The sequence below is a fragment of the Lytechinus variegatus genome, chromosome 3 (genome assembly GCF_018143015.1).
Source record: "Lytechinus variegatus isolate NC3 chromosome 3, Lvar_3.0, whole genome shotgun sequence".
In the NCBI taxonomy this organism is placed as follows: domain Eukaryota; kingdom Metazoa; phylum Echinodermata; class Echinoidea; order Temnopleuroida; family Toxopneustidae; genus Lytechinus; species Lytechinus variegatus.
The window spans coordinates 16,934,267-16,954,124 of NC_054742.1; the positions used below are offsets into that span (position 1 = coordinate 16,934,267).

General features: G+C 32.7%; 1 long non-coding RNA gene across 1 annotated transcript; it reads right to left on the reverse strand.

Moving 5' to 3' along the window:
* Nucleotides 1–1,462: 1,462 nt before the first annotated feature.
* Nucleotides 1,463–19,553, reverse strand: LOC121412183. Its single transcript, XR_005969565.1, has 4 exons — nt 19,360–19,553; nt 8,696–8,839; nt 7,360–7,548; nt 1,463–1,931 (listed from the first exon to the last, which is right to left on the reverse strand). It is a non-coding gene; the product is annotated as an uncharacterized LOC121412183 (long non-coding RNA).
* Between the last annotated feature and the right edge of the window lie 305 nt (nt 19,554–19,858).

Consider the following 19,858-nt stretch of genomic DNA (forward strand, 5'->3'; position numbering starts at 1 on the left):
TCCATCCATCCCTCTTCTTTCTCTCTCTCTCTCTCTCCCACTCTCTATTTTGATCTATGATATATTTTCTTGATTTTTTAACTCTCTCTTTTTACCTCTCACCCATCTCCCTAAAACTGCCTAAAACTATTTCTTTCCCATATGGCTTACAAGATAATAGGAAGAACAGTCGACCCCACAAGACATAGAGTAAACAACATCTTTTGAATATGGTCTGATATTCAGGGATAGAAATGAAAGATGAAAACAACAGTACGAGACAGGTAATATCCCAATGGGTGTATAGGGTTACCCCCATATGGGATCATTGGGGGGTTGGAAGAAAAAGAGATCCTTTAAAGGGGAGAAACATTGACAGGGCAAAGCAAAAATGACTGGGTGAACTTGAAATAGTCATGGGTAAAAATTTATTGATACAAGATGGGTGGCTATTAGTATAGATCAGGAAATAATAGCCCAGTAAACCACAATTAACAACACAGATCATCAAGGATCTCAGTCCATGGTGATCCGGGATGCCAAATTGATATTCTTCTAGCATTGCCGGAGTGAATACAGATTTAACTGGGTATTTACAAGGAAATTTATGGTAACGTGCGATTTCTGCAAGGATAGTCAAGGTAGCACTAGGGATCTGCTTGATAAGCTACCGGGAGTCAACATAGAATACACTGATGTTACTGGGTCCTTATACAAACCTTCACAGAGGCTTACAATCTCTACTGGGATATCTCTAGAGCATTGGCCAAGATTGAAGTTTCTTTCCTTTTTGCAATGTCTGAAGCATATACAGTACATACATGGCCATAAACAAGGACTGTTGCTCATGGACGCAAATAATGGAAAAATTTCGACCCCAGATATAGCCAGTATTACCAAGGATCTCCCGGTTCTTACAGGGAGACTCCTCGGTAGCTATACATTTGTAAAAGGTGGCTATAAGGATGAAGACGGATGATTATCTGTCCGTGTACTCCGAGATGAAAAATTGAAAATGTTCAATTTTTCTCCCGGATATGCCGCTACATCAAGGATGGCGCCGGACGAGTAGCCGGTGTGTACACGGTAATCCTGGGGAGCGTTTCATCAACATTTTTGTCCGACAAGTTGTCAGATCTGACATCTTCCCTTGATTCTGATTGGCTGAGAGGTACTGTTACTATGGTAATTGTCGGATAAAACGGAACTTGTCGGACAAAGTACCTTCATGAAACGCCCCCCTGGACTGTACACGGATGACCCCAGATTGACAATCCGGGATGATCCGAGTTGCATCCGTGAAGGTGTCAAAGGGTTTTAATGATCGGGATTCAGATTCGATGACCAAAATTCCTAAAAGTGGACCTGGGTGAAGGAGAGTCACCTTTACATGGCGAGAACCTGACTATACTATTTGTAGAATGGTAGGGAGAAACCCCACTGTTATGGTCAACCTGTACATCCATGACCACTTGATAAGTTATGTATAGGGGCCAGTGGGGAAGCAGACCTAAATGTTACAGTGGTTCAGTTATGTCTTTGCCTCTGAGGTAAAAGTGAAAACAAATAACAGCCAAGTCCTTCTGACCAATGTATTCCATGAATTTTTTCACCCTTTTCTCCCATTATAAAGTTGATAATTACCACCAAACTTGGTGAAAGTGTACAAACCAACTAAAACCTGAAGATACAGTATCCATTTGATAGATGGTAGAGCTCAAAAGGCGGCTACCCTCAAGCCAAAATGGAATAATTTTTCCCGATACTCACCTCCTTAGGGATGAATGGCAGACATTGTATTGAGCGAGTAGATCATGTATCTCACACTAGCTACCTCAGCTGCATGTAAGGAGGAAAGTAAGGATTCTATTTGCAAGATAGGGTTCCAGACTTTTGCCAAGATGAAAAAGTTGCACTCTGTCTTTGCTTCCTTGGTCCAAAGCACAGTGGTTCTAGATTAGGAATAAATTCAAGAAAGTTTATATAAAGAGCAGGAAAGAATATGTAAATATGATGTCCATCAAGTATGAGGGCATTCAATTCTCAGCTTCCATTGGGTAATCAGCCTATTATTAAGAAAAATATCTTTACCTTATTCCAACTGACAAAATTTTTAACCAACTTTCTGGTAACAACTTCTATGTGATTGGTTCATTTCTGATTCTGGTTTCCCTTATTATCAATCACTGTATTTATCACTGTAATCTATCCTTTCCAACCCTATCGGTTTTAATGGCTACCTCGGCATTATTCTATCATATGTCGGTTGTGCAATTTTTTTATGGATTCATGACTATGATTTTGATTAACACTGAATTATACAACTTTAAATAAAATCAACTGTATGATAATCATAGCAATTTTGAACAAAGGTTCATTGTGATATGGTTTAAACTTTTATTCCTTTTACATTCACCTCCATAACAAAACTTTTTGAATTATTTATAGAATATTGAAAATTAGTTAATCAACAAGCATGGCCAAGGAACTACCCAAATCTACTGTTGCAATTCTCTTGAAATATGCTAATTCATGACACCTTTTCATGACATTAAACTGACCTCAACAAAATGCATATATTTGATTTGTCATCTGATTTTGTTTTATTCAATATATCACAATTAAATACTCTTTCAAGAACAATTGTTTAGTGATGCAGAAATATTTTTTTTATAAAAATCATGATTAAGTACTCTTTCAAGAACAATTGTTAGTGATGTAGAAATAAATCTTTTATAAAAAGACAATCTGATGAATGTCAAGCTTAAATTACAGCCGTCCTTCAGCATCTTCCCACTTTGGGAATGAATGTGACACATCCTGCCGCCAGAAATAGATTCTCAAATTCTGACACCCAGAGTCCAGACAAAATGTTATCTGCTATCAAATGGAGTAAACACAAGAGCATATCCTCTCTGTTTTCAGCAGAATGAAAGAAGATCCATGGTAGAAATGATGAGGTTTGTTTAAATCAATAGAAAGACAAGTTGACATAGTGAGGGAGTGGGATGACAATGCATCTTGTATGAGAAATCAATATAGTGTAAATCTAAAACCTAAGATGATGTTTCATGCACCATCAGATACTGCTCTCATCTTAAGGCATCTCTCCAGGGCTTAACCTTCTAAGTCATTGATTTTTGTCAATCCAAAACTTTGTTAGATTTATGCTATCTGACAAAATCATCATCTTGTGAAGGAATACAGATGGAATTGTTATAAATCATTATAGAAGACTGACCATTTGCATGAAACTCATGATTAAGTATGAGGTGTTTCTTTTTTTTTTAGATTGACCATTTCCTACTATTTCATTTCTGAGTATCAATATTACAAATCATAATGTTGACAAAATCAAAGATTCATTAAAAAATCAAAATAATTTGGTTCAGGAATTTGATTTTTGTTTTCATTTGAATCTTAAAAACAACAGGAGTAAGATATTGTGTAAAAATATGTAAGCCAACTAGAACACTTAGTAAACCATATTTATCATGAAACTTTACACTGAAATATTAATTGAAATTCAAGAAAAAATAGTTGCATTTTGTGAACTTAATCCTTCTGTTGCTTAAGTCTCTGTCAATCACTTTTTGCAACATCTAACACACATTTGCATCAACTTTGAATAGAAATCTTTAGAGGGATTGCATTTCATATTTAGTTTCCTAGACAATCATTATGGGGTTAGAATTGCTGATATATGTCAGATAAAGGTATTGAATTGCACTGTGAAATTCAGCTCATAGCTGTGACATTCACTGAAGGCACTCTTGACCTAGACCTTCATAGAGTATAAGGTACCAATTTACAAACCATTAGAGATTTTAAATAGGTTATCTGCAAGCTTAGACGAAATGCATACAGGCATGAGCAGAATTGTAGAATTGATTTAAAGAACATTGTACTACATTTGCCTCTTTAATTGAACATCTTTCTATGTGACTGTAATGCAATCATAAGAACATCATGATCAATGTTTTTCACAGGGGTAAGAATGTTCTTGATGCTAGTAGTATTGAATCTATATTTAAACTTCAGACCTTAAATAAGAACATAGCACAAAACCACAGTGCGTATCAAAAAAAAGTTTACACTTTGAAAAAGCCCTGGGAATCAAAAAATATACAACATATGGGTAATTTTTTCACATATAATATTGGGTTTGGGTCTCATCTATCCAATGAAATTCAAAGTTTTGACAGAATGTTACACTTGAGTGAGCACTGCCCATTTTTGTAAAGCTCGCAGAAATCTGTTTGTGCAGAAATGCTTGTTTTCACGCTGTGTCAAGGGAAAAGGGCGAAATCAAACTTACCCTGTGAAACATTTCTCATACATTTCCAATTGCACTTTTTGTCAATTGTAATAAATGGATACATTCAAGCATTTTGTAACAATGTTGTCACCCAAATTGAAATTTCAACACTTAGTAAGCACAACCTTTACCCTTTTTGTGCCAACTGGATCTGTAGACATAACTGAATCTAAACAAAAGTTTATATCAGACATCTCCAGCATTTTTCACTAAGTTTTTATCATTTAAAGTTGGTGTATTTTTCATTTTTCATTTGATACTTGTTTCTCCACACTTTTTCCAAGCATGACAATGATTAGCAAAATGAAAATTAAGCCTAAGCCATTTCATGTAAATCACAGCTCAATGTAAAGCAAATATTGTCACGATGGCCACGTAGTGTGGGGTATTGGGGTGGGGCACAATGCACTCTTCGAAGTGTTTTGGACAAGGAAACAAGTAAAAATGATAAACGATATCTTCAAATAAATTTTACTAGCTAAATTCAACGTTTTCTTCATGATTAAGGGCTACTTTTATTCGCATTACTATCTCAAAGTTCAGCGCAAATCATTTTTCACTAACTTTTCAAAAGTAAGTGGTGCTCACTCAAGCGCAAATATTTTTCGACAGTTGTATCGTCATTTGCTTAAATGGATCTGTACCAATGTTAAAATGTGGAAAAATTATCAAGACATTACAAATTTATAATTTTACAGGATTCTTTCTAAGTGTAAACCTTTTTTTGATACGCACTGTATTGTAACTTCATGGACTTTGGCTGATACCGACCTTAATAAAGAAAGAATACAAGAGGGATGAAGAGGGATATTTTTAATTTCTGATTTCAATTGAATATATCCCTTAGTGATGGGATGATTATTAAAGGTGCAATTTACAAATCATTAAGATTCCATATCTGTTTACTCCCAGAAGGCAAAACATCTTGCAACATAAGCAACAAAGTGTCTTTGACTTCTAAAATCTAATCAACAAATGAAAGATTTAGGAACCTCTTTTCCTTTGAAACAGGCAGTATAACCTATAAAGAAAGAAACAGGAGAAGATTTAATTTTGATATTCCGCATAAAGAATAAAACCCTCAGGGTCACACTTTAGCTTGACCTATTTGGTGTCAGATGCCAATTTACAAATCATGAGAGAATTTTAATGGGATAACTGCACACTTGGCCTGATATATGAGTAGAATGATAAATTACTTGCAATTTGCTAACAAACTTCCGCTCGGTTGCATTTACAGGAGGCTTTGCAACTTAAGCTCAATATTTCATTCCATTTTATCACAGAATTTCATTTAATGTTTTCCAATATCTGCTAATTCAGAATGCATTGAATTTCTCATTAAACATGAGTAGGAATAAAAAACATCAAGGTTAGTATATTTATCAGAGCTGATCCATTCTTGAAAAAAAGCTTTTCAACTGTATCTTACTGTCAAGAATCTGTTCTAGTGGCTGGTAGAAATTGAAAATAAAATGATAATTTCCATATATATGGTAATTGAATTAACTCTCTATTCACATCAAACTATGAATAGGTGAAAAATTAATTCTTTAAGGAGTAGTAACTGATTCCTTTGAAAACAAAATTGTGGAACGGTGATTATGCAATATAGGCCTCATAGAATTTCAGTTGAATAATTTTCCATGAAATGTTGATGGCAAAATTAAAAATTTGAGGTATACTACATTTTGGTAAACTTAATTCTTTGGGGAAAAAATTATTTGACACTGGTTATTTTTCAAAAGTATGATTATATATTAGATAGCACAATAAAATTGAAACAGATTGAAAATAGTATTGTTTATGCTTCTATAAAACAGTTATTGTCATATTTACCAGAAAATAATCTCACTAAACATTTTCTAGTAAAAATACTAATGTGGTATTTCACACAGGTCTATTATATTGCATTCCACTCATGATTTTGGGTGAGTTATAGGTAAGTCATTTATCAAACTTGTACATTGTGCTTTGAAAACCCACACATGAGAGTCACTATATGATACAACATCACATAGTGCTTTACAAACGATGCTTCATGAATGGATATCACTCTATTTCATTATGCAAATGATGTCTGGGGGGTGTTTCACAAAGATTTAAGTATGACTTAGAGTCGCACTTAAATACTGAGTTGCGTACGATATGAAAGGATTGACTGCATTGGTCAGATCGTGTCATGAGGACGCGCACTACTGCCTATCTATCAATAAGATCGCGCGTTGCATATCAAGTATGCGTCGACATTTAAGTGCGACTTAAGTCATACTTAAATCTTTGTGAAACACCCCCCTGGTCACTTTTTGTATTCATCTGAATGTAAATACACAAGAAGCATATGTAGTGATCAATCTATTGATTATACAAGAGGAAGGCCTATGGTAGTCTTGCCTGCATTACGCGATTCAATATAGCAAAAGTGCCAAATTTGAAAAAAGCTATTGAATAATTATTTACAAAAGAAAACATTCATATGATAATAAAATACTATGTCCATTGACTTAAAATGACCTTTGACCAATAATTTGACCTAAGACAAAATAATCATGACCTAGATCCACTTAAATTTCAAGTTATGATGCCAATTAAACTATCCCCAACATGGCCAAAGTTCATTGACCTTAAATGACCATTGATCTTGGTCATGACACCTGAAACACGCGCAGGATATTAGTTAAGATTTCAATGTTGATGCCACTGCCATCGGAAAAGCGGCGCCTATAGTCTCACTCTGCTATGCAGGCGAGACAAAAGACTCTTTTTTTATATGCACGACTCAGCCAATTCTGGAACAACTTTAGTGAAATTATGTTTGATATACATATTTCAAGTTTCATATTTATTTCAAGCTAACAGAGTATATGAAACCCACAATTCAACCTCCTATTATATAGACTGCACAAACTCATCTTAAACAAATTCAACATTACAAATTCCATACAGACATTTCCATGTTAAATTTCAAATTGAAGTACCTCTACAATTAATTTTCAATGGTTATGCAAAAACACCAGTCCCATTCACAAAAGAAATTCCTCCTTTTAATTTGTTTAACCTACTTTTTTCATAGTAGCTGTAGAATCCAACATCCCCTCATTGATTCCTTGACTTAGCAAAGATCAATTTAGAAGGTACAAGGAATTAAGATGAGTGAAAGGTCTTCTTAACTTCATTCAGCATTCTGGCAATCACTTTTGGGAGTTCCCATCTGAACCGATCTCCCCTAGCAGTTTTACTTTCCATCTCACCTGAGAGAGACAGAGGGGGAGATAAAGGGGCAAAGAATTGATGGCTAAAAGTCACAGTTCTTTTAACACATGTAGGTAGAGTTTAATAATACTTAAAGTTACATTCTGATATTGAAGACATAAAATGTACATCCTATAAAACCTATCAAAAAGAATCATAGTTTAACTCTACAACAGGTAGATACTTGATAAGCAACTGGTTTTCTTTTTTTTTAATTTAATAACAAGTCAATTTTAGAATTAGGGAAGATGTTCATAAGCAAAGTCTGAAATGAGGAATTTATATCATATTTCAGGAAGGAACCCCAAAGAAATAAAGAATATTAGCTGAAACAGAGTATTACTTGAAAACACTGAAATTCACTAACACAAAATAATCACAGGTGGTCACATGTAATATCATTACTTGGAGAAAAGTCATGTCCATTTACAGAATATCATGCTAATTTTACTTTTAAAAAATACTTAGAAATTTCTCATTCTTACCAGGATATTATGACCTATAGATTCTATTATTGATAAAATATATCTATTCATACAAGTAGTCTGCCTATTATTTGTCAGACTCTATTAGAAATCATCTTGTTTTTGTAATTGTAATCAGAATTCATCTTTAGAATAAAGATTTAACAATAATGTAACTATTCATCAACAAGTGTTAAAAGAACAAAAAATATGTAAGAGAAAAAAAAACAATATCGTGAAATAAAGCAGTGTAACAGTGACAGAGATAGAATTTATATATTGAAAATCACACAAATTGTAATTGGTTACAAAATCTAACACACAACTGTAAAATATGACAGATCACACTTAAATCAATTTTTAAATACAGGATTCAAATGTTGACCTGTACCTGAAATATATGAAACTGCATTTACAACATTCTTATTCATTCAACATGTTACAGGCTAAGAGAAAATACTATACTTTCCTTGTCAATCAAGCTCCTTCCATAAAAATGAAATCCATAATTTCAAATCCAATAAATTAATGTTTCTGTAACATCTTTGAACTGAAATAAGATATTTCTGAGTCACCATGCCACACAAACTGAAACGAGACAATCTTTCTGAAAACACTTTTTGATACATGCTATATGATCTCTTTCCAGTGACAAAGATCAAATATATGTATCGTTACCTACCGAGTAATTCCTTTGTCAACTTTGATGAGATGTGAGAAAAACTTTGAGACAGCTGCCAATCTTTGCTCACCATGCATCAGGGCCCCTCAGAGACCTTCTATTCATTCAGAAATCAAATCTTAGTGCATCCATGGGCCATTCACACTACAAAAAAATATATAAGATAGAGTTATGATACAATGAAATAAGTATAGGCTGACAAAATAAAAGTCAATAGGCAATACACAATGAATAAGGAAGGCATCTATAACTATTATATGAAGTTCAGCTTGTAAATTATACGCATGATATAGTAGAAATAAAAAAGACCGAGCCTGACATAGCAACAATATGCTTTGTTCTGCCCAGTAACTTACAGGCTACACTTGCGTACAATATTTGAACCAATAGCTTCCTGTGAGTACTGGCTCTTTTTATCAAATAGATTTTTATTATCTAAACTGACTTTATTTACATTATATGGTAAAGTTAGTCAATAATTGTAACCTGAAATATATTGGAATATTTTAGAATGCTCATGTAGAAATGAAAAAAGTGAGAAAATTACATTCCATACAAGTGCAAGGAAAGTGTGAGTCTAAATGGGAATTCCTCTCTGTACCTAAAAAAGGGAGAAACACATCACAAATTTTGTCCCTCACGCAAATGTTTGCTTTTTATTTGTGGCAAATTGAGAGAAAGAGTGGCAGTTCTTATTGCAGTGCTGTATCATCTTGTGTTTGCCATATTCAGATTCCTTTCAGCTCTCCTTTCACCTTCTCTTTTCTCCACCTTCCATCTACAAACATTCATATCTTTCCTTGTCCTTATCTTTCTCTATCAATGTATATGATTATTTCATCCACTCTCTTTTCACAAACTTATTCTTTACAACCCAATTCAACCTTTTTTCTACTTTTCCCATGCATAATTCTTTTATGTCTTAACATTCACTCTCTCTTTGTTGACTTCACCTTTGTATCGATATCATAATATTCTATATATTTTCCCCCAGTTAATAGGAAAAACATATGTGATTGTCCCTCTTTTGTGATATGCATGACCATTATGGACATTAATACAATTTAGAAAATTCAGATGAACTAATAACCACATCTATAAAAACAAAGTTTGTAATCATATTAACTGGTTAACTGCTGGATCATGTAGTTTCCTCAGGCTTTGTAAAGGGACTACTTGGTTCTAGTAGGCAACATGTTAACCAATTTATATCATACTATAAGAGAAATTTAATGTACTGGAAGAAATGTCTTTAGTTGTATGGTCTAAGGTGAATTTGATCAATAATAAAAAAATAATCAAAATATGAGAACTTGATTATCAACAGAAATATAATTGTGTATAAAGTTTCACTCTTTAACTTCATAATAAAACCTGTTTCTGTCTTAATTCATTTCATTTTACTCAACTCTAAATTCATATTTTTATTTTAAATCTATGCATCTTTTTAAATATAAAAACAAATTTAGATCTAATGTGCTAAAGCCTATAATAGCATGAACCAATGAAATTCACAAAACTTATGGATTGCAGGCTAACATGAGAGTATAATAGGCCAGGTATGACCTAAGTCTGCTCAAATGGTAGGTACATTAAAGTGGAATCTTGCAGAGATATTTGAACATGTTCTTAGCTGGGAGGTACAATCAATATATAGCATAGCTTGGGGTTATCATATATCTTGAAAGGACTGAAAAAAGGAAGATATTAAATAAAACGTTCTTGATGACAAAGCCAATGTCTGAATGTGACTAGGATTTTGAAAACTGAAAATTTGAATAGAAAACAATATATTTATAAACCAAGAAAAAAACCAATCTTCAATATTTTGTCAATTTGGTCAGATTTAAGCATCTTGTGAGAATGCACACAGAAAATAATATATTTAGTTATTAAAAATACTCATCAAAAATCTTTCATTTAACAATAATTATCCATCTATTTGAATTTCTCACTTTTGTAATAATTTATTGCCTAATTTGTAGATCTGATAATTGATATCTCAGAGACAGAATAAAATTTGACAAAAGGAGCAGTTCATATAATTTTTCTGAAAATGAACCAAATCATGTATTGAATCAGTTAACTAATTAAACTTCACTTGATATTAAGTCATACTAATGCATTGAACAGTACAGAGACACACATTTCAATACATCCAGTTTCATAAAATATCTTAAACATACAACTGACTCATGAGCAGAATCATATTTTCAAAGCAAAGTAGTTATTTGATTAAAATAAAATGACATACAAGTCAGACTTAACTAGATAACTACCTATGACACACATACAATACAAACTAGTAGTAGAAATCTACCATAAGGTGAGAAAATCCACTTAAAACTGAGAGTATCATGTTACTGGGGCTAGCGGCCTATGATGTATCGTGTGTCTGACGGTATGAATTGGCACCATGCATTGTAAAGCACGTATCACCTTCATCAACTTGCCATGGCCCATAGTCATCAATGTCCTTGCTAACGATCTTAAAGTTGGATAGCTCTTTTACTACTACAATTTTTGTCATCAAAGAGCTTAGAAGAATTATGTTGTTATGCAATAAATATCTTCATTTCTCTTTTTATTTATCAGAAAAAGTATGTTTAGAACTAGAAGAATAAAATTATTATTCGGAAGTGAATTTATAATACTATGATATCCTGTTATTGATGTACAATTTATTTTGGAACAAGGAATATAATATACTTCCACAGAATATCATTTTATTCTGTAAAGAATCAGAAATTAAGTTCAAATTACAGGGATAAAAAGATCTATGGAACAAGGAATATTCTATTCATTCATCTAATAGACCACATTTCAATATGAAAAGACAATTCTTGTATCAATTATGTATTTGAAGAGTTTAATATTTAGATTGATTTTTAACATGATGTCCGTACACAACAGATTTAATACACAATTAATTCAAATTTCCTGCATTCAAGTAGCAAGAGCTGCAATTTTTGTTAAGAAATCCCATCTTTAGGGAATAGCCAATCTTGTAATCATCCAACCAATATGTCACTTTAATACATCACTCCGCTGATCAGAAAGTGTGGAGTAAAAAACGTTGTAAGAGGATTTTGTGCCCAGCGAGGTGGAGTTAACCATTAAATTGCACTTTGTAATTTCTCAATGCATGACACAAATTATCTCATGTGGGGCCATACACGGGTGGTATGGCTTCATGCTTTCCTAGCTTTAATACACATATTGACTTGATGTGGAATTAAAATTTCAATACATAAAAAATTCAATAAACAGTTTAGAAACATTTAAAAAAATATTTGATTGTCCTTGAGATTAGTAAGTTTTATACTACCCATAAAAAAGTTAAATCATTTCAATTTCATTTATTTTTTCATAATTTGTATCTAGGTGACATGGGCATAGATAACACTCATCTTATTTTTAGAAAAATTCAAGATAATGTGAAATGTTTGAATTTCACATGGAAATCTATACTTTTACCAGTACTATACTTTACAAGTGGGTAATTTCCTCAGAAAAGTACAGATCGAACTTGATCTGGCTAACGAATTTTTCTTGAAAATTTCATGATTAACATACATCAAAATTTTTCACTGGCTTTATTATTTCCGGAAAACCTCACATATTGGAAAAAAACTATTACCAGTATTAATCTTTTCAAAATAGTTTTCAAAATGTATTTAAAGTGACAAGAGCTATCATAAATCTAGTTATGATAATGGAAACAGAGTATAGCATTTACCTTCTGAACAAGTTATCTAATGGAACAATGTTGTCCTAGCTGTTCTAAGGTTATAGAAGTCATAGAATTCAAATATTAACATTTTAATAAGCAACAGAATTACAGATATTATTACAAGTTGAAGTAAAGAACCATTTTAGACAAATTTAAAATTTTGAAATGATTTGTAAACTATGACCACATGAAAATTCATCAAATGCACAAAGCTTCTTTAGGCTGCAAATTTTGCTACTTGAATCAAGAATTAGATAACTAGGATACCGCACCACCAACCACAGGACCATCATATCCTCAATTACACATCATTACTCCAGGGGACAAGGTCTCCTTAATAAACATGGCAGACATCTGCTCCTAGATACAGGATTTGAACTTCCACATATACCTCAGACCGTCACCCTATCCGCAGATCTTGAGGCATTTCTTGTTCCTCATCGTCTCAGGTACCATGTGAAGAACATGAAAGACGACTATCAGTTTTCCATCTTTCCCTCAAGACCGTCCGACACATCAGAGAATCGCACCTTTTACCCCGGCAGATAAATGGACTGAACTTCGGTGTTTCATGGCTGCTCCCTCACAAGCAGGTGATATGATTACATATGATAGACAGTAGCTTTGGTAGAGCTACTTTGTCCTTGGTTTTACATTTTTCAGAGATCATAGTGTCTAAATATGATGAAATAAACTTGATATCAACTTGTAATGAATGGTATAGTCATAGATTTTTTGTTAATTTGTATTGAATAACATCATAGAAAATCTGATGGAGAGTGTAATTCATATAAATACAAAATTTCACAAACATTTTACTTATCTAATATAAAGTAATATTGGTTAATTTTCATTCAGAGCCTTGCAATTTGTCTGAAAGATAAATCAAGCAAACCCTAACATAGGATTTGAAGTTCTTAAAGAGGAAATCTTTGAATGAATTAACAAAAATACAAAATGCCACAGCATACCATAGAATACAATCAAATAAATTCAGTTGAAAAATCATATCTGAACTCATGTGAAATATCTTTTTTGCCTCTAAAGCTAATGGTTGTCATGTAAAGGCCTTGAAATACACTAAGGTAAAAAAAAATATCTAACATAATTTTACTGCACATGGATGATTTTACAATATATGAGTCATAAAGTGTCAATGTCATATGTGCTCTAACACTATCTCTCCCACTCTTTGTCTGTCTGTATCTGACCCCACCCTCCACTGGATTTCTGTCTATCGTTTTTTCTTTATATATTTTTCTATTTTTGTTCCTAGTCTCTTTAAATGATGTATTTGTTATCATTTGTATATATCACCATGTGATATTTAACCCTATGTTCTCTACATGCTTCTTTCATTTTACACACTTATATCTATTTTTATTTTAGTTACCCTGTCTTCGAATTCGAGTATGAAAACCTTTTTTTTTTTTACAAAATTGCATACATTTCATGTTTGTGGACATAGTGATTAAATCCCTTTTTACTTGAAAATTTAAAGGGTCATGGTTACCGTTTGAATGGAGAGTGACAACATCCAGATCAAGTGAAGATATGAAGTTAGAACTGTTTGATTCTGGTCAGTGGCAGTAACAAACAGTTTCAAACCAGCATAATCGCCAATTTCATCAAATTTTGGCCTGGAATTGACATTTTATAATGTGAAAACTATACTGGAATAAAAATATATTTCTTCACATGTCTGGGAAGATCATCAATAACACAAATGATGTCTCAAGTTTTATACAAATCTTCCATGCTAAAATTACAGTAAATATCAATTTGTGTCTTACACTTAAATACTTCATGCATTAGGAATTGAATTCAAAAGAACACTCAGTAAAAAGATGTTAAATGTTTCTATCAGTGATTCATTATTTGCAATATTGCTGTTATCAGTGAGGGGGTTAAATATCCATATCATTGTGGAACTTCCCCCAAATTTCATGGCATATGGTTTATCCATATGATACCAGTTTTTATCAAAGAAACTGGTAATGAGAACCCCCTCATTGTCTTTATTCATGATTTCTAGATTACCTGAGATATTACACACTGACAGTGATCAAATAGTGCAACATAGCTGTGATAGAATGGTTCTGATCTCACCCTTAATCTATTGATAGTTGCACCATCCTAGCTCCAAAAGAACACCTCTAAATGCCCCCATATCACTTACACCCTAATTAATGATCTCTCAGCCAGGCACGAGAGCAGATGGAACCATTCACCTAGACCACCAAAAGAGATGGAACGATGATCTAATCGCACAACTTTTCTCATTCATACCGCCAATGATTAGTCATATATCTGATTCATTCATTTATGAAGGAATATAGAAATCTAACCCATTGCTTCCTCAAAATGGGTCATCTTGGTGATAAATCTAGATAGGTGATATGTGATTAGGAAGAGGGATTAGATTCAAAGGGTTAAAGTCCTTTTGAAGACAGAGCGGCTCATGGTCAGTTATTAAGAAACTTGGACCTGAATCACTGGGCATTAAAAAGTTGATGAATAACCATTATTTATTCCTATTATACCTTCATTTTTATTATATTAATATATGACCTCATCAGATAATTCTATATTACATTTCTTGTTTTGACTAATTGTGGATATTTGAATCATTACAATAATCATTTCCCATTCAGTGTTTCTCCAGATATCAATTATGAATATTTCTCTTTTTAAATCAATATTTTTTTCTTCTTCAGTCCAATCTTTACTTGTTAAAGAACAATGCAATTGTTATGAATTTAAGTTCAAGGACCAATTAATCATTGTAAATCAATTTATTTGAAAAGGTTGATGCACAAGATAATGTATTGAATCAATTGATTCCCCTCTGCCATTTTACATGAATTCTGAAACATTGAAGGACAAAAAAAGTCAGAAAGATAAGTACATTAAGAATTATATATTCATCGATATTGAGGGAAAAATAGCATGTTTATTGATGAAATTTGAAAATATCACATTGCCTGCTGCAAGCTCCTCAACAATCATCAACTCCTAACATGAATTCTTCTTCCTGATCAGGCTTGAAAGCAGAAAATGTTGCTTAATGTCTCAAACATACTTGCTATTGTGGAATTTGAATATTTTTTCAGGGCCACAGATATATTCCCACTAAATTATCTGATCCACAGCACATTTATATTTAAGTGTATTTTAGTGCTTTTAATCAAAGCAACTATACTATGTTAGAATAACATCTCAGTCAATACATACATGACATTGCTCAGCTATCATCTAATTAGTTATTGTTTTCCTTTATTTTCAAGAAGAAAGGTCAATGAATAAATCATGGAATTCTTCTTCACACTTTAACCAATCCTTGCCCACCAACACTCTACAATAAACAAACCATTCATGAAGATCTGTTCACATGTCATACTTTACTAGCCAACTTGAGTAGTCCAGTGAGCAATAACTTAACAAGAAAGTCTTCAAAGCTTAAACAATCATTTTCTGTAGGATAAAAGTGAAATAAATTGTTTTTCATTACTTAAATCTAAGTTCAGTATGTTTTAGAATAGTGACATAGTGAAAATTACCTAAAGACCATGTAAGCTGTGAATCACCAAAACAAATAAGCACACACTGGAATGAACATTCAATTATAAATGGTATAAAAACACCTGTCTGCTAATAGAATGTGTTGTTATTTCTCAATAGTTACTGAGAATTAATTCATTCTCTACCAAATTTATTAATCTATGCACACAACACATTTATAGATTTTTTTTGAGGCAGCCTTCATACATAACTATTGCAAACTATCACTGATATATACAGTATGCACCCTATAAGCATTGAAAAGAAACATAGCCTACTAATTGATGAGTAAATAATGGTTAATACACACACCATTTTTAGTGCAACTACTTGAATTTAACTTCTATGCAAATGCATGTTAGATATTTTGATTTTGAAACAGTGGGTGCAGTTTAAAAAATCAAGTGTGAAGTAGGCTTTTGGAATGTCAATGATAAAAATATGATCATAAATTCAGTCACTATCATGGCCATATACCTCATGGGGATTTCTAGTATTTAGATGAATGTATTTTCAATTGAGCATCAATTTTATTTGACACAAGCAGTCAGGCAAGAGCAGAGATACAGCATGGAGTTGATGGCATAGTTGGCTTTATATGAAGGAGATAATTGTAGTTTATTGCATATAATTAGATTGACGACCTCAGCAAAGGTTAACAGCTTCATGGTGTAATTAATGTCATGATCACTGCATACATAGATTCTAGATTTGTTTATCTTCCTCCCAAGTACATTTCCTCACTTTCCATCTTTTCTAATTCCCCTTCATTTCTTCCATTATTTTCCCTTTCTTCCTCCTTTTTCTTTCTCTCCTGTTCCTAGGCCTCGTTCAGTGATGATGCAACAAATCTTGGCAATCAGCACTATATCCAAAATGCTCCCTCTGTGAAAATATTCAAATCGTTACTTAAAAATCATTTTTTGTCATTACTAGTATATTTTTTGTCAATAATGGAGTCATTGTTTATTTTTTATTAGTTTGTCTGCCCACCCATAATTTGAAACATCTGTTCAAAGTACCATACAATTAATATTATAATTATCATTGAAATGTTGCTACATTGTGAGACAAATTAACTCAAATGCTAATAAGCACACATTATTTGATTCAAGTCTTAATAAATGATGTCATTATCACATGACAAATTATGTTAAGTGATGTGATTCAGTCTGTGCAACTTCGAAGTGATTATTTTGCGCCAAATTTGTTTCAACTTATGCAAAGTTTTTAACAAAATGAATTGGTCCATTCAAGATAAGTTGATATGTGACACTAAAAAAGTTGTAGCATTTTGTAAATTATTTCAAGACCAAGCAATCCAACAACCTTCTCACAAGCAATAAAAAAAAGGCAAAATGTTCACTAAAATCATTGACTATACAGCAAAGAGAACTATCTGGCTGCATCCCTTTAATACCCCTTTTCTTGGCATGATACTTCCATATCCATTTCAATATTTGTATTCATTTCTCATTTTGCAGGGCCTAACGAGGTAGTGAAATGCCCATATTCAATTGTCAGTGTATCCCTTTGCTAAATCCAAGAGTATTCATCATAGCAATGAAGGGGAAATCAGTGGGAGAAGATTTCTAGCCTGGGGCACATTCTTAGATAGAGCGAGAAAAGGAAGGGAGAGCTCAGGGCTTGGTGTGAGGTAGATGAAATAGAAAGAGGGTGGTATGATGGAAGGGGTCAAAACAGAGGAGGAATTTAGATAGATATATAAAGGGGAAGTGAGTACGAGAAGGAGGTGAAGGGGGGGACTAACAGTAACAAGAGATAAATAGCCTCATTACATAAAATGTTAGATTTGAGTATTGAAAGAATTTGAGGTTTAAAAATATCTAACTATTCCTTTTTTTCAATTTAAATTAAGTATTTAATGAAAAAGCCAAGAAATAAAAGCAACAGTCATATCCTGTAATAATTACATTTATTTACTAATAAAGATAAGGGGCCTATTGCATTGGAAATCTTAATCAAATGCAAAACCAAAAGTAAAGCTAAACTTCACTATTAGGTCAGTAAAAAGTAAAAAGGAATACTGGTACATCATCAGCTTTATGCAAGAGGAATCTGCTAAAACAGAGAGAAATAGAGAGTGAAATACAATGAGACACATATAGAGGAAGAAAAATCGCAAAAGGCTGAAAATTGATAGAGATGGAAAGAGGCCAATTAATAGACAAGAGGAATTTTAATCTAACCAACAGAATGAGTGATAGAAAGAAAGAACAATGAAAACATACAAATTATTCTATAACATACTTATTACACAGTTTTGAAAATCTGAAAATTGCAATCTCTCATAACTATTATTCACATGACAATAACCTGAAAAGTCAATTAACAATGCAGATCCACTTGATTCACCCAACGCTTGAGCCTAATCTCAATCTATATGAAACGAATTTGTAAAAATGATGAATAAATACAATTAATACAGTGTTGCTGTACCATAACAAATTGATTTGGTGGTATGACTAAGAGAAAGTGGAATGACAATTTGGCAGCTGTGTATGTGAATGCGTATTCTGATTTAATTGTCTCTTCTACGATATGTGTCATATTGTATATGTTAGTTGGAGACATGAGATGAAATATTATGAGAGCTAGGTAATAGAATTAAGTTAAAAAGAGAGTTTAATATATGATTCATTCAGATTTTACATTCAAATCATGGCTAATATACTAAAATAATGATTCTCTTAATTCAATGAGGAATCTACATGTTTGTTTATACATTGTTATATTTTGATTTTTTTAATTCTTACAAAATCAGAAAGAGTTACAATATGATTTTTTTTCTTTCTAGTGGGACAATATGCCTAAAATTATACATACATCAGGGTGTTATTGATATGTATAAATTTTGTTTTCCTGCTTTAACCACAATCCAGGAAGGTTCCAATATGCATAAGTGTAATAATGAAATGCATAAAATTGCTATACGTTTCAAAACACTCTTGAGCATGAATTCCAGGGTAATTTAAATTAAATCATAATTTAACAATTATTTCATCTTTAAAAGAATAATAAACATCATTCATTAATAAAAGAAACAAGTGAACTCTGACCCTGCCTTGATGTTAGTTCTAGATAATGATTATAATAAGGACCCCATGGTAGATGACTGTAACAAACCACTAAACAAGTTTATTGTTTTACCACCACCACCATCACTACCACTACTACTACCATATCTGCAACTACTATCACTACTACTTCTAGTTTGTTATTCACAAGACAGGTAGATTTATTGGCATAAAAACTCTCACCTTCCTTCCATACATTTTGTGTTCTGATATCTTCTTTTCTCTGGAGTTACTCCTGGGATAAAATAGATGTCCCATAACCTCATGATTACCTCCTGGTGTGAACTCCTCCCTATGTATGAGTATGCATGGTATGTATCAAGAAGTCTCCTAGGTGCACCATTACTTCCTGGTATGAACTCCTCCTTGTGTGTATGCATGGTGTGTATCACAATGAAATGTCTAGTGAAGACAGACAAACTATTCATTTCCCTGAGGTGTTTACTTTGAGGAGACCATGTCAGTCAGACCTGTATCAAGATATAAAACAATGTCAACAATTATTACAGTCTCTCTTGCCTGTTCAAACTTTTAATTAATACCAAACGTTGGATGCAGCCACAATTATCATTTTGAAGAGGTACGGGTTTGTGAATTACTTGATGGTCTTTTACTTAGAACATAGGAGGCATGATATAGATAAAATATTAAAGAGGTTGATGGGTTTCCCAACATTCCTTTTATTAAACAAGGAAAATAATGATTTAAGATTTTTTTTAAAGTCTCCATCTGTTTTATACTGCTTCCTGACTTCCTTTTGGGAGGTTAGAG